Below are 17,702 nucleotides of genomic sequence, written 5' to 3'. Positions count from 1 at the left end.
GGCTATATTTTTCTAGCCAATTAAAGTTGGGGGTGTGTAAAGGCATTCTGCCTAGATCAAGAGAGTTCTGGAACTTACTCCCTGCGATACTATAAAACCTGGGCGCTTTAGAGCACTATACTGGGCGAGTTGGCCGTGCGGTTAGGGGCGCGCAGCTGTGAGCTTGCACCCGGGAGATACTGAGTTCGGACCCCACTGTCGGCAGCCATGAAGATTTTTTTTGTGGTTTCCCGTTTTCACACCAGGTAAATGCTTGGGCTATACCTTAATTAAAGCCACGGCCGCTTCCTTCCCATTCCTAAGCCTTTTCTATCCCATCGTCACCATAATACTTATCTGTGTCAGCACGATGTAAAGCAAATAGCAAAAAAAAAAAATTACAGCTGTATTGTCATCTTCATCTTTCCGAACTAGTGTGTGTAGGGCGTAAGCTGGGGGCAGCCTTGCCGTCGTCGGAGGGCCCAGCAATTCAAGGTAATGGCAGACATCTCTTAACAAGTGATAGCTCTGGGCAGATAACCTGAGGGGAAGGTTTCAAAGTTATTTTCTTGAAGTAAACTTCTAAAGTTTCTTTTTAAATGTAACTTTACGGTAAGTCTAAGTACCCTGCTCAAATTCCTGCTACCGGGCGAGTTGGCCGTGCAGTTAGAGGCGCGCGGCTGTGAGTTAGAATTCGGTAGATAGTGGGTTCGAATCCCACTGTCGGCAATTCTGAAGTTGGTGTTCTGTGGTTTCCCATTTTCACAACAGGCAAATGCTGGGGCTGTTCCTTAATTGAGGCCATGGACGCTTCCTTCCAACTCCTAAACCTTTCCTATCCCATCGTCGCCATAATACCAATCTATGTCGGTGCGACGCAAAGCAAATAGAATCAAACTGAGAGCCGTATTGTCACCTTCAACGTTCCGGACTAGCGTGTGTACGGCGTAATAGGATGCAGGGGAAGTCTTGCCGTCGTCGGAAAGCAGAACATTTCATAGTGATGGCAGACATACTTTAACATGTGATAGCTTCAGGTATAATATAAATATAAAATATAAAATTCTAAGGTTTCCGTTTAAATGTAACTTTACCTTCTATTAATTCCCACTCAACTTGGTATGGGGGGTGAATAAGATTTTCTAAACCAAAATCAAAACACAGAAAGGAAAGAAACAAAATTTCAAATCTAAAGCTTTAGCTTATGCTCTGATCGTTTTACTGTCCAGCCGATCACGTCTGCACATCCTTACACCTCTGTAAACCATGGGAATACCGGAGCTATTATTACTATTTTTCCTAATTGTTTTTTTTTTTTTGCTATTTGCTTTACGTCGCACCGACACAGATAGGTCTTACGGCGACGATGGGACAGGAAAGGGGTAGGAGTGGGAAGGAAGCGGCCGTGGCCTTAATTAAGGTACAGCCCCAGCATTTGCCTGGTGTGAAAATGGGAAACCACGGAAAACCATTTTCAGGGCTGCCGACAGTGGGGTTCGAACCTACTATCTCCCGAATACTGGATACTGGCCGCACTTAAGCGACTGCAGCTATCGAGCTCGGTTTTCCTAATTGTTACCGTAGCAGTAATGGTAATAATATCGTATGGTTTAATCTGACGAATTGTTACTTATTTCACCTAACGTCATCTGAATATCACGTGGACTAATTTCAAAGTGGTTCCGCTTGCTGTGCATAAAATGCATCTGGAGTTAACTACAGGAAGTGCACTTTGTAATGTGTGTGCGAGAGAAAAAAGTTTGAGCGCCTGTCAGATGAACTGGCCTCTACCTTCTTCGCGCCACTACTCCTGTCTATAAGTTGCCTTAATGAGCAAATTTCGACACCCCTTAATAGATGCTAAGTATACGATTGAACATATAATTTCGATGTGCTGTTTAAGAATTTCCTACTCAATTCGTTGTGCCAAATCTCAAACAGTTCGTAGACTTAAAGACGAAAGGGTTTCCTTGTAGGTACCAAAGTTACGCATCAAGGAAGCGCTTACCTTCCACTTCTCCAGGAATCTTCATATTCTGTACGAAGGCTTTCTCTGCCTTATCGATGGGTATGACATGACAACAATCTGCGTGAACGGAAAGAAAATGAAGGGCTATGCAATATAAAATTTGTTTGCTTTACGTCGCACCAACATAGACGGGTCTTATGGCTATTATGGGATAGGAAATAGCGAGGATTGGTAAGGAAGAGGCCGTGGCCTTAATTAATGTACAGCCCCAGGATTTGCCTCGTGTAAAATGGGATACCGCGGTAAAGCGTCCACAAGGCTGACGACGGTGGTTCAAACACAAGTTCAAAGCTGCGCGATTCTAACCTCACTGCCAACTCACTCGGTCTACGTAATATAGACATCAAGTAAGATAAAACACAGTATAGTACTAGAAGTATTGTGGCGAAGTCCTGCATATCTTACGGACGTCGGAAAGATAGCCAGCTCAAACTGCGAGCGACGTCACCACGTTACGGCCTCGCACATTCGCTGTTAAAAGCAACCATTCAGTGTCGACTCAGGAGCGAATTAGCCAGCTCTGCTGCCACCACTATTGCCATAGGCCGCTATTTCAGTAGGCCTCTTGCGGTGTATAAGCTACGAAAAATTGTATCAGTGGTTTCAACTCCCAGAGGTGCCCAGGGTCTTCCACTCCCGCTAAGTGGAGGTCTCCCTATAAAAGACAGGCTGGACGAGACTGAGGTGGTTCAGTTTTTTGAATGAAAGCGCTGTAGAGTGAGTGCTCGGGGCTGTTGTGAGTAAACTGACGACGAATACTAGTAGGGCAGCTGAGGGATGTGGGACCGAAGGAAGCAGACTGCGGTGTGAGTATGAACCTGCTACCGCGCAAAACGTTGTGTGTCTGTGTTACGCTCGCAGAAACTGTGAACATTGCTGCAGGGAACATCGTATATTGAGATGATAGTGAAATGTTCTAGTGTAAAGTGGCAGTTACGGAAGTGTGTGTACCGTAATTATGTATTTCGTAACAGTTAGACTAAATAATTAGTATGACTGAACTTTGGGGACAGAGATAGGTAGATTGAGAGGGAGAGAGAGCACCATCTAGAGCGACTGTGTCACTGCGTTATTGGATAGAAACTAACAATAATTAATACATCCTAGAGTAAACGCAACCAGTTCTGTATTTAGTGATTTACCAAGCCACCATCACGGTACAGTACGTTACGTCCCCGCAGGTTTAATTACTTGGTTGATGGAGTGAAACTATCTCATAGGGGCTGATGTGAGTTCCCAGGTGTTTATATAAGGGAGGATCTACTTGCGGTAATCAAATAAACGAGGCTGTAGGTAAGAGATAAATATCTGTGCGTTATGGTTATGATGGTGTGTATGGATTCTAGAAAGGCTATAAAAGAGAGGGCCTACAAGTTACTGGTAAGACCCCATATTAGAGTAAGGTTCTATAGTAAGGGACCCTTACCAGGGTAACTTAATTCCAGAACCGGAAAAGAACCAAAATGAAGCAGCCCATTTTTCTAGGTGATTTTCGACCAATGAGTAGTGTTCATAAAATGTTACAAACATTTGGCTGGGAAGACTAGGGAGTAAGGATACGAGCTGCTAGACTAAACGGTATGTTTCGAGTAGCCCATGGAGATTCGGGGCGAAAAGATATTAGTAGAGACATTTTTAGAGGAAGGAACGTTAAAGAGGTAAAGTTGAAATTAAAGATGACAAATTGGTGCAAATATTATATTTATAGGAAGAAGAATGAGGGAAATTCGATAATTTGTCAACCACTTTGAAATAATTTAATAAAATGCTAGGTAAACAACTGATATGGAATCCTCGACCCGGGCGACGTACCTAAATGAAGATCATTGGTATATGATTAAAAATGAAAATAATGCGTGTCAGTTATAAAGCTTATAAGTAGACCTTTGGTTTTTCGACTGCAGTAGGTTAGAATGCAAACAAATTCAGTTGTTAGACAGTGTCACCCCAGTGTCAGCCCACTGCTTCGAAATGTAGTGAGATTAATATAAAGTATAAGGGTGCTAACTGGCTTTACCCCTAGGGTGTATACAAATCTCGCAGCATAACCGCTGTACAGCGTGGACTACTTTTAATACTTGCTTCAGAAAATTTGCCTTCTAACCTAGTAGTGCCTAAAATTTGGCGGCAGTCTGTCACTCTTGTAACGGCCGCGGGGTTTCGTAGACTTAATTTTTTAATGTTTTGTGCTGTTTCAGATGACTTTCAACAGAGCGCACGATTCAACACAGCGCCATCTTGTAACAGAATATGCGTGTGAGGTGACATAGTTAGCACAAATTTTGCCTCATTTGAAGCGGTATTTCATGAAAAGTGCGTTTCGGATTTTCACTTTTTTTTTTAGAGATAGCCTCCTGTTTTATCTGTCAAATGAGGCATGAAAATTCATCGTAAGTTAAATACTCTTGATGATATACGCGTTCCACTCAAATACTAGAAGCGTCTTAACATTTACATTCCATATATCCATTGTGGAAGAACGCTAGTTGCTTTACGTCGCACAGACATAGATAGGTCTTATGGCGACGATGGGACTGGGAAGGGATAGGAGTGGGAAGGAAGCGGCCGTGGCCTTAATTAAGGTACAGCCCCAGCATTTGCCTGGTGTGAAAATGGGAAACCACGGAAAACCATTTTCAGGGCTGCCGACAGTGGGGTACGAAACTGTGGAAGAACGTAAATCTACGTTAAAATACGGCCTTTAGCTATAACGTTGTGGAATACGGTACAGAAGAAGATGTCTTTACTTACCGACAAGCCTTCTGCCAGGAATGCAGCGTACTTGGCATAACTAGGCTTCTAACAGCGCAGCCGCAATTCAATCCCACAGTGCTGGCGATTAGAGCTCCTAACCAAATCTACTTTTCAACTGGCTTAACTCTTACTTAGGAGAAAAGTTTCACTACATTATACTTAAGGTATTAGTCAGTCCTTGCGTAATTTCGGAGAACATCAAAAGATATTTTAGTGTTTTATGTTTTTTCTTCAAACAACTGCAAATAATCTTTATTCGTTTTATGCTTCATTACACATCACACTATAACCATCTGAAACATAATGACGCCACTGTAAGGTATTACTGGCACTACCGGTAATCATAAACGGAATCCAGTTTGAAGTTCGCATTTGCATTTAAATCAGACACCGACATATCAGTCTGCGGAAGTTTGCAGTAGCCAAGTGATGCGCGAGTCCTTATATTCTAATATATGTTGAGTGTACAAGTCCTTGATTAACTTTAGATGGAGGCTGAAGTATTGAAACTTCCTAAGTTAGTCAGAATACTTATTTCATTTGCATCCATATTCATTTAGTTTGAGAGATGGGCCTGTATTGAATGAAGACTTGACTTTCTTTTATTATAACTTCACACGATGAATAAAATCATATAAATTTCGGTCATCATTCTGTGTGTATTTCGAAGAAAAATGTCTTTGGTCTAATTGGAAAAGGTAACATCTCTGAAAGTATACGATGCCAAAAGTTTAAACTACGATATCATCGATATTCTAAAACTAGATTAATTGGGATAAGCGAAATGTTCTCAATAAGACCTATCTGTGTCGGTGCGACGTGAGAGATAATTTAACAAAACTTAAATTATCAAATAAACTAATAAAAGATCATTGGGAAGGATTTATAGATAGTTAAGCGAAGGATCCATGAATCCTGGAAGTTACACACAATAGGTGTGCTATTATAGGGATACTCGAAGAGAATTATCTTCTCCCAAATTGAATTACCTCGTAATGAAACCATTTTTCATATCATATGTTAGAAAGCGCTATATACTTTATGTATTTCCCTTCCAAAGGAAGAATTTATGTTTAGGTAATGTATACTTGTTGAGAAATGTGGTATAAGAGATATTTAATACTGTAACCGTTAGGGCATATGTCGTCGCACCAAAACTAAGTATGAACCAGCCCTAAGCACATCGGGCGAACAAAAATGAAACTGGCCCCATTAGCTGGGCAACAAAATGAGGCTTACCCTGGGTATAATTAGGGCAATGTTACTTAATTTGGTTTTACAAACAGATGTACAGATGGAGCATTTGGATGAGAAACGCCAGAAGTCACTTACCAGGCTTGAAGTCTCATCCTCCCTACTTTCATAGCCTCACCGGCTGAATTCGGAGAGCAATACGGGTAATGGAATGTTCGATAAAGAAATAAAATAGGCAATATCTAAAATAATGAAAGTAGGATTCTATAATATGAGAGGAATATGCTAATATTGTTAAATGAGAAGAATCTCCGTTCAAGTATATATTCTAAACATTTTTATTATTCTGATGTGAACCACACAAATAATGTTCTATCTCAACATATGAGCAAAGGAAACAATTAAACTGACACAATTATGTACACTGTATGCCTTCTTTTCTTGAAATTGTCCTGGCATAATTAGTTCATGGCGTACATCAATTCACTCGATTAACACACACTGATATATGAGTTTATTTATTTATAAAAAGTGGATATTGAATGATATCCTTTATTTATTAAACTCTCGTCACAAATGGATATTAAATATGGTTGCGGTACCGGGGATCGAACCCGAGCCTCCTGGGTGAGAGCCAGGTATCCTTTATTTACTGGTCATAAATGGATATTAAATAGTATCCTTTGTTTTACTGGTCATAAATGGATATTAAATAGTATCCTTTGTTTTACTGGCCATGATTTGGATAGAGAAAGAAAAAAATTATAACACAATATAAGCACATCTGTTATACACACGAGATTGCACCGCCGAGTATCAAACATGTGATCCATTTGACCACGACAAATGTATATTTACATTGAACACTTACGATGAACATACACGCTGAGCATATATGTGCGTATCCTGGGTTTACCTAACAAATTATATATTCAAAGAAAATCAGCCAAAGCTGGAATCGAACCCATCACCATAGAACACTTTGGGAAATAATAAAACACACAGAAACATACATATAAAAATATCAAATCCATAATATCTGGTTAATTCTTCACTCCAGCATCATTCGAACCAACAGGCTTCGGCTTCCAAGGTAAACATTTTTGAGCTCCAATCAGAGGCTAATTTAATGCCTAAGCATGAGAAGGGATCTATCCTTCACAAAATCGGAAAATTATCTGTGTTATCCGCAACGTATAATTAGAATGGGATTGAGACTACTTTGGTGAATGAAAAGAGCTTGGCCCGTTAACATCGCTTTCCTAGAAACTGCAAAGGTTCGCTCGGCCTACAGTCGACCGGCATATACCTGTCAATCACGATAACAGCTGAGTAACAAGCCCTGGGCTTCGGACACCATAAATCGTTCTTCACTCTTTCTTTCATTTTTCTTACATTTCATCTCGGCTTATTGTCAAGTATGCACTCACTTGAAAGCCATTATTTATTATAATATTTTATTTGGCTATATATTCAGCCCAATTCAATGTCTCACAACAGTGATAATCATTTATTATTCCTTACCACCCCAACAACATAACATGTTACTGCTTCGCCCTCTCATATCATGCCATCGTATCTCAATCCGTTCATTTAAGTCACAGAGAAGACTCCATTTTGTCAGGCTATTTAATTCTTCTCACATTTTCATATATAATTATAAATTAATTATACCTCGGTTTGGATCAACTCCAATGATTATCTAATATTATCCGGGTTTACAAATACCTGAATCACAAACGTATACTTTATATCCAAACTACTCTGAAGATCTTTACCAGACGAAGAAATATAAGTCTAGCTAACTTGCCGTTCATTCCAAAGATGGTTCATATAAGCTAAGAATTTGGAGTCTATATAATAATTCATGCAAATGAATTTTGTTAAATATCAATGATTATCTTGAAAATCACTTGATGATCCTAACTAATAATAATAAATCTTTCCCAGTCATACGCGCATAATGTTCCCTACACATTTAATGTTTAATATAAATATCTCAAGAGTTAGTTTTCTCTATTATCAAGAGCATAGCAATTGACACTAGCCCAGGTCCGGATAAGGTTTTATTGAAATCTGTTTATGATCCACTTGCTGCTAATATTTTAGCCCATATCATCAGAAGAATATTTGAAAGTGGGTTCATTCCTGAGGTTCTTAAGGCAGCGAGAACTGTTCTTATACATAAAGGCGGTGAAGAGAATGATCTGTCCAAATGGAGACCGATTAGTATTTGCTCCATTATTCGGCGCATATTAAGTAAGATCCTTGATAAAATTGTAAGGGAATACATCCCTTTGAACCAGTTCCAAAGAGGTTTTGTCATGACCCCTGGCTCTTTCATTAACGTGAATATTGTTGATGGCATTTTACGAACAGCTGTAATGAAAAAGATTTCAGGCTGCGTAGTATTCCTCGACGTCAGCAAAGCGTTCGATAGTATTGGACACAATCACTTAAAGGCGACAATAGAGAACTCTATACTACCCAGATCCATTAAGAAGTTACTAGTCAACCTTCTCACAGAAAACACAACACAAGTTCAAACTGCTCGTGGTCATACAGATTGTAACCGTACAACAGGGTTACAGATTCCATTCATTATTTATTATTATTATTATCATTATTATTATTATTATTATTATTATTATTATTATTATTATTATTATTATTATTATTATTATTATTAACCCTATTCATTAGATTTTATATTCTGTTTCTCATCATTTAGACTGTAATAATTAGGTATCACGGATATTATTGTATTTAATCATAGGTTAAGTGAAATTTATTTGTAATTATTCTGTATTGTAGTAAGTGAGATTTGTTGGTTTCATATTGTCATGCTGTGGCTTGTAACTTTGGCTAGATGAGCTGGCATAGTATTTTGCAATCGAGGCTATGTTTAGCTGTGCAAGGAGTTTTCCCGGTGACGCATTCGGTATAGCCATTCTCGGACCGCTTGGGTACGCTTAGACGACACATGACTGATGACATCAGTGCGTGGACACGTGATTGCGACCAAGTGTCAGTATTCGCCAGCTACTGTATGTGGAAGTGGAAGGGATGAACAGTGAGTGGGGAGATGAGTCGTCATCGCGAGGTGATATAAGGTGATGCTTCGATGGGGAGAGGTATTCTGTTCGTACTCAGTTCATAAGCAGTTCATATCGTGGAGATCATATGTAACAGTCTGATGTATCAAATGGAAGAAGTGGTCTTAGTGTGATGGTCAGAGCTAAGAGTTGTGTTTGAAGAGGTAATCATCGAGGAAGTCTACAAGTGGTGCTTGTATCCGAGCAGAGACGGGTACTATGCTGATAAAGAAACATCATCATCTTGTGAGGATGGACTTCACAAGATGTTTCAATAATATTTTCCAATTATTTAAAATATTTTGAGTGGACGTAATTACATTGGAGCTCCCTACACGCGTACATGGTATGTAGGCCAACTCCTTGTTATATAAGAAGATTACAACAGACGGCTCCCGACTTCAGCTCACAGGTTTTCCCAAGAATTTTCAAGTTCAACAGCGGTGTATGCAGACAACAGGTAATTAAAGCATCAGACATGTTATGCATTCATAACATGAAGAAGAGTGTAATCAGCGGCGATATCACATCTCACTTCAAGTTCATGCCAATAGCTGTTTTTGTTTAGATTAAATTTTCCTTTTCTTTGTACCGCAAATCTCACGATATATTTCTTTTGTTAAATTAAAAGACGTAAATGATTGTTCATTGTGACGTAAATTTAGTCATAAACTCAGTTTTATTTTTAATTATAATAAGTGATTCCAGTTCCATGTACAATCCTCAATTGTGGAAATGCAACAGTAATTTAATATTGTCCTGATCCATATCCCTGTATATTGCCAGATATGTGAGTTTATCACCTCACGCCTTGAGATAATTGATATAAGAGGTATGCTCTACCGAATTTTGTTGTTTTTCTTAAAAAAGCAACTGGCGCTCAAACAAATGTTATGTATATTGTGTGAAGGAGATGTAAGTATACAAGTAGTGGTTGGAGTAGCCACAACGTGTCGCCAGCAACGTGGGACTCGAAAGGTTCAGAAGAAGTGTTTCTGAATGGCAATATACATGGATCAGTTCTTTTAATGAGTACGCACATGTTAAATTCACCGAGTAATGTTAGGAAGGTCATTTTGTTGAAGTTTGTATTTAAGGGGTAATGTCAGAGGAATTGCAAGGGGAAATAGCTTTGAGATCGCGGAAAATGAGTAGGAAACCGAAGATGGACAAGGATAGCAATATGCAGTCAGGTGATGAGGCTGAGGTTATTGTGTCCAAGGAAATCCAAGGTGGTAACATAAATAGGAAGTTGGTGACTAAGGTGGGACCTGCTGAAAGTCAGAAAATAGTAGAAACTGAGGAAAACGCTGTCACGCAAGATCAAAGTAAAGGGGTGATTGACCTGGGTTTATTTAATTTGCTGATGTCCAAAATGACTGAGCAGAATAATGCCATGAGTGAGAAAATTGAAACGGTTATTAGTGAGAAAATTGAATCTCAGAATAATATTATGAGTGAGAAAATTGAAACGGTTATTAGTGAGAAAATTGAATCTCAGAATAATATTATGAGTGAGAAAATTGAATCTCAGAATAATATTATGAGTGAGAAAACTGAATTTCAGAATAATATTATGAGTGAGAAAATTGAATCTCAGAAAAATATTATTAGTAAAAAAATTGAAGCTCAGAGTAATGCCATAAATAGTATTAATAAGAAGATTGATGATGTTAGTAATAAGATAGATCATAAGGTGTTAGAAATAAGTAAGCAAATTAATAATTTAGAAAGTAAAGTAAATAAGGAGTGTAGTGATATCAGAGCTGAGATGGAATTGGGTCGGAGCAATCTCCATGCGGAAATAGAACAAATTAGTGAGACATGCATCAAACAGATTGATGAATTAGGCGCCAAGATCGAGTCCAATAAAGGAGAAATCAATGAGTTAGTAGAAGAAAGGTTTGAAAAGATAACCAATACAGTGGGGCAAGAAACTAGGAAATGTATTAGTAGGGTAGAACAGGTGGAAAGAAAACTTGGAGAAGTAGGTGATCTAGAGAGTGAACAAAAATCATTATCACAGAAGGTGAGAGAATCGGAAGAAAAATTACAGGAGAAGTTAAGAAAAATGGAAGAAAAGGCTGAGGAAACATTGGAAGAAAAATTTCTGAGTTGCCAGAGAGTACTCCAGAAAGAAGTGCGTGATAGTAGAAATGTACGTGAAATAATTGTAAATAATGGTTTAATCACTAGAGATCATGACTTACCTAAGTTTTCTGGGAAAGAATTCAACCCGATGGAATTTATGAGAGTAGTAGAGAAGAAATTTGCTGTTCAATTAAGAGACAATATTATTAGCTGGGAAACTGTATTGGAGATCTTATCTAATGCTTTCGTAGGAGAGACTAAGTCTTGGTTTCAAGTATATAAAAGCTCGATGTCTAGTCTAACTGAATTTAAGGAGAAATTCATGGCTAAATTTTGGAGTGAAGGTGTTCAGAGTAGAGAGAGAGAGAGAGTAATGTTTGGCAGGTATAATTCTAACGAGGGTGTTAGAATGACTGAATACTTTTTGGCTCATGTTTTGGTGTGGAGAAATTTAGAATGTATTGGACCTGAGGCTGATATAGTTAGACTTATGGCTAAGCACTATCCCGATAGAATAAGAGAAGCTGTTTGTATGCAAAGAGTGGAGACTATTAAGGAAATGGAGATTTTGTTGGAAAGTTTTGATGCTTTAGGTAGTAGCTTGAATAATAATAGGACACTAAATAGGAATGTAGAAGGAAGGGGTAACCAATCTAATAATCAGGACAGGCCTATGAATAATCGTAACTACAGAAGAGAATATCAGGAGAGACCTAATAATAATTTCCACAGGGAGAGAAATTATCAAAATAGTTCGGAAAATTTCAGGACTGGGAGGCGTGATTATGGTAATCAACCAGAAGCTGGGAGGCGAGAGAATACAGGCCATAATAATAACGTTGTGGCTACTCCAACCACTACTTGTATACTTACATCTCCTTCACACAATATACATAACATTTGTTTGAGCGCCAGTTGCTTTTTTAAGAAAAACAACAAAATTCGGTAGAGCATACCTCTTATATCAATTATCTCAAGGCGTGAGGTGATAAACTCACATATCTGGCAATATACAGGGATATGGATCAGGACAATATTAAATTACTGTTGCATTTCCACAATTGAGGATTGTACATGGAACTGGAATCACTTATTATAATTAAAAATAAAACTGAGTTTATGACTAAATTTACGTCACAATGAACAATCATTTACGTCTTTTAATTTAACAAAAGAAATATATCGTGAGATTTGCGGTACAAAGAAAAGGAAAATTTAATCTAAACAAAAAAAGCTATTGGCATGAACTTGAAGTGAGATGTGATATCGCCGCTGATTACACTCTTCTTCATGTTATGAATGCATAACATGTCTGATGCTTTAATTACCTGTTGTCTGCATACACCGCTGTTGAACTTGAAAATTCTTGGGAAAACCTGTGAGCTGAAGTCGGGAGCCGTCTGTTGTAATCTTCTTATATAACAAGGAGTTGGCCTACATACCATGTACGCGTGTAGGGAGCTCCAATGTAATTACGTCCACTCAAAATATTTTAAATAATTGGAAAATATTATTGAAACATCTTGTGAAGTCCATCCTCACAAGATGATGATGTTTCTTTATCAGCATAGTACCCGTCTCTGCTCGGATACAAGCACCACTTGTAGACTTCCTCGATGATTACCTCTTCAAACACAACTCTTAGCTCTGACCATCACACTAAGACCACTTCTTCCATTTGATACATCAGACTGTTACATATGATCTCCACGATATGAACTGCTTATGAACTGAGTACGAACAGAATACCTCTCCCCATCGAAGCATCACCTTATATCACCTCGCGATGACGACTCATCTCCCCACTCACTGTTCATCCCTTCCACTTCCACATACAGTAGCTGGCGAATACTGACACTTGGTCGCAATCACGTGTCCACGCACTGATGTCATCAGTCATGTGTCGTCTAAGCGTACCCAAGCGGTCCGAGAATGGCTATACCGAATGCGTCACCGGGAAAACTCCTTGCACAGCTAAACATAGCCTCGATTGCAAAATACTATGCCAGCTCATCTAGCCAAAGTTACAAGCCACAGCATGACAATATGAAACCAACAAATCTCACTTACTACAATACAGAATAATTACAAATAAATTTCACTTAACCTATGATTAAATACAATAATATCCGTGATACCTAATTATTACAGTCTAAATGATGAGAAACAGAATATAAAATCTAATGAATAGGGTTAATAATAATAATAATAATAATAATAATAATAATAATAATAATGATAATAATAATAATAAATAATGAATGGAATCTGTAACCCTGTTGTACGGTTACAAGATAAGATGAACATCAAATGTGGAGTGAAGCAAGAAGATCCCATTTCACCTTTCTTATTTAACTGGGGTATAAACCACATCCTTGATGAACTCACAGACATCAAAGTATCAGAAATGTATGGTTTTCAATTGAGTCCTAACACTGTAACTTTAACATCCCTATGCTTTGCCGACGATCTGGTGATCATAGCTAAAGATCAAGCAGCAGCTTCAATCCTAGTCACTTCTGTCATAAATATGCTTCAAGAAATAGGTTTGCATATAAATGCAGACAAATCAAATGCCATTATTATAGAAAATGGTAAACCTCATTCTGACGATATCGTGACGGCCTCTGGAAACATTAGAAGTATAAATGATAGTGAAGAAATAAAATATTTAGGGGCAACTTTCAGACAGACTTTAGTCTTCAATGAACATCAGGTACTTGAAAAATTGAAAGCTAACTTTGATCAGATTACCAGGACTCACTTACTCCAACCGCATCAAAAATTGACTGTAATAAATCTGTTTATTGGCCCTACACTGATATACCCCTTCCAGACTGTTTCGGTTGAGAAAATTCCCAAATCAAGTCTGTTAAAAGCCGACAACATGATCAGAAGGGCACTAAAAGAAATTCTACAATTTCCGAGTGACACACCGACAAGTATGATATATTCGAGCCACAAATGTAAAGGGTTAGCACTAATGCGCGCTACTTGGGAAGCGTACCTTCAACAGCTGAACATCAATCTTAAGCTAGAAGCTGTGAATGATTCGCACGTAAATGCTGTTCGAAATTTCACAGCAATAAAAACTCGCTGCCTATCTGAACTTCAACTCAATGAAGAGACATCAACGAAATCTGTTAGACAACTGCGCGATATACTTAGAACACGCGAATTTGAAGCTTGGTGTGCATATCCACAAAAAGGAAGAGGTGTTGAGTTATTTGCTCAAGTTCCTGCTGCTAATTCTTGGGTTACCAGAAGAGATGGTTTAACTTGTTCGGAATGGAGGGAGATGTTGAAGATGACAGCGATTGTTGCACCAGTACGTACTCTGCCGGGACGTTCTACCAGCACAGGGCACTGCAGACACTGCAGTGAGTATGAAACCTTACCACACGTGCTGGGGAGTTGCCCTCAAGGAGAACTGCTTAGAATCAAACGCCATAACATCATCAGAAACCTGATTGCTAATGCTCTTCGTCTCAAAAATCTAGAAGAGTACGAAGAAGTCCACTGCCTCGCCGAAGGAGGCAGCACTCGCAGGATTTATATTATAGCGATTGACAGACGGAGGAACGAAGCAGAAATTATTGATCCTACGGTACGCTTTGAATCTTCAGCCTCTCAGCCGACTGACGTAGACAATGAGAAAAAGGATATCTATAATCCAACCATCCCTTTCTTTCTTGAGTCGTATAACCTTAAAAAAATTACGGTGACTGGACTTTTCTTTGGCGCGAGGGGAACAATTCCCAAATCTTTCATCACATGGCGACAAAAATATAAACTAGCGAGAAGCCTACAAGATGAGATAGTCGTCTCACTCATCAAGTACTCCGTTTCGATTCTTCGTCACCATTTATATGGAGTTCATGCCATTTAACATGGTTAATTGTAACCTATCATTTTTTTAAAACATTAATCTTTTTATATTCCCTCAAAATTGTTATTGTGTATTATTCTGTGTCTTATGGCAAATGTAGGGTGTCCTGGATCAGACTAAATAAATAATTTACAAAATAAATTATTACTGGCATGCATCTTTCGTGTTTAAGGTATATAAAAGCATGTACTTAACATGTGGTGAGTAAGGCTTGCTGTCATCTGGGGTACATCTTAGATTTTTACACGACGATGATGAATATTCTTGTTCCTGGTAGTCCTCGGTTCCTCTTCATACGACGATCCATGACTCGAACTGTTGTATTCTCAGTTGAATTTCTGGACGTTCCCTGTAAAGCTGATCGCAGGCACTCAGGCTCGACTCTTGTAGGCTCCGAGTCTTGGGTTCGACGACCACTCACGAACAGACAGAAAAATGGAAAATGAGTTATTAAATACTGTTTATGCACTTTCAAAGGGGGCCTACTTGTAACAAGATCCACTCTTAAGTTGAAATAGATTAACGCAAGTAGTGATAAGTTTGTAAAAATCACTGTTCATTCCCTGACCGTCACACAGACTATCACAACGAATGTCCCTGGAGGATGCGAACATTAATTTTGTCAAGAACAGTTATTTAATTTTTGCTAAATGTCACTCGTTCTTAAATGCTCAGGAGTGGTGATAATTAACACTTGTATATATTAATTAACTGTCTCACCACGCCAAGTAACCTGAAGCGTTTGCCCTCCGTTGGTGATTGCACCATAAGTCATAACTGACTGTCTTCAACGATTGTGATGTTAAAATGCCAAATTAAGGCTTCTATTCGGCAATTATGTACATTAACTTGTACCACACGGCTTTTTTGGAAAAATATTTACATCACATTGATGTGTTTCTTCAATAGCACAACACATTGTACACTGATATCCAGGTCCACCTCTAATGTGTTGGGTTACAACTACGCAGACGACAATGAGGTAACGTGTTACCACTGCAGCTACACGGATGAGAATGAGATACAGTATCTGGGTCCTAGCTATACTTATAGCCTCCGGACAAATGGTCAGGGGGGATGAATTATGTCCCTGGTGAAAATAACGGTCCGGTAATCGGAATTTTTGAACCACGTGATAACAATCGAATTAAAGCTTATGACCTCTACTTTCTACTGAACATATGTGAAACCAAAGCGATCAGTAGGTCATTCATAATTTCCAAAGCGTCCCTTTGGAAAATAACGCGTCATGTTTCATCATGCAATATATCCCACTTTTTCCCCATGTTGTCAGTTTTCAGTAGTCACCTTTGATCTGCGTACTACTGTATGATAGGGGTCATTACTGATCCATTATTAAAGTATTGTATTTATATGCATTGACAGTCTGCGTAAAATACATTGGTTCGAATGAGACCTGATTTATAAATTTAGATAAATTATTTCATATAGAAGTATTCTTCTTCTTCTTCCTCTTTTTCGTAAATTATGGTGAAGTGTTACTAATGAATGCGGTGTTGAATTTATAGTTTGCATTAATTTTTCAAAGGTTAACACACCTTAATTCGGCCCAGTCTCCAATAACCTCCATCTCCGTGCGCAGCGTCATCATCTCTTCCCACTCGCACCGAGTGAGAGCGCGATTCCAAGGTTTAGCAATACTGTGCTGTCCTCTTCTCGTTACAGCGTAGGAAACTGCTCCTTCCGGACTGGCGTGTCGCGGATCATATCCCGGTTTGACATACAGAATGCTAACTACTGCATTATATGTCACAGGATGTTGCGCAAAACGGCATATATGATTAGCCAGACCTCCTAACATGTCCATGGCTTGATGGTGAACGGTCACAATACAGTTTAGTGTAGATTTTGAATAATTTCGATAGAAAAGCTTCATATAAATTATTGATAAGTTCCTTCAAGGTACTTATTTTCCAGCCGTCGCTGGTCTGTTACAGTATATTGTTGTATTACTGTTGGAATATCATTTCCTTGAAAACTTTCTCGCCAACGGATTAACGTCGCACTAACACATCGAATGATTTCGGCGAGGAAAGGATGCGGAAGGTAGCGTCGTTGGCCATGTAAATGAAAATGAAATGTAGTGTACCGTAGTGTAGGAATGTACGTTTGCATGACATACTTACCCACTCCTAGAGTGTGATGTATTTACAGTTAAGCATAGGGAAAAGAACGCATCGAAAGTTGTTCTGATGGACTGCATATCCATATGTGGCTGGGAAGCGTGACCAGACTCAAGGAAAATAATGGTTAGGAACACAATTGGCACATTCTAGGTTTTGGCACAGCGGTGGTGATATGACACTATGTTCTTTGGAAGAATTATTTCCGTAAATTTTCGTACCACAATTTTCTCAAATATTCACCATTTGATTTCGATATTCTGCAAAGTTGCAGGAATCGCTAAGATGAGTCAAACGACTCATTACAAGATCTGATAGCACATAACAGTCCTAGAAAGTTGCACTACAAGGCGGTTGTAGTACCTCAAGGTCGTAAGACTCTTTTTGCAAGATAAATTCGTAATTTTTTTTTTAACGAGACATCAAACTTTGCTGTCGTACGTGGTTTCTAGATATTATTTGTGATAAAACATCCATGTTTTTGTGACGACCAGTGCCCCAGGCAGGGTTTTAAAAGAACAGAGACA

This window comes from Anabrus simplex, chromosome 5 (assembly GCF_040414725.1).
Source record: "Anabrus simplex isolate iqAnaSimp1 chromosome 5, ASM4041472v1, whole genome shotgun sequence".
NCBI lineage: Eukaryota > Metazoa > Arthropoda > Insecta > Orthoptera > Tettigoniidae > Anabrus > Anabrus simplex.
Note: the sequence above shows the minus strand (reverse complement) of the source record.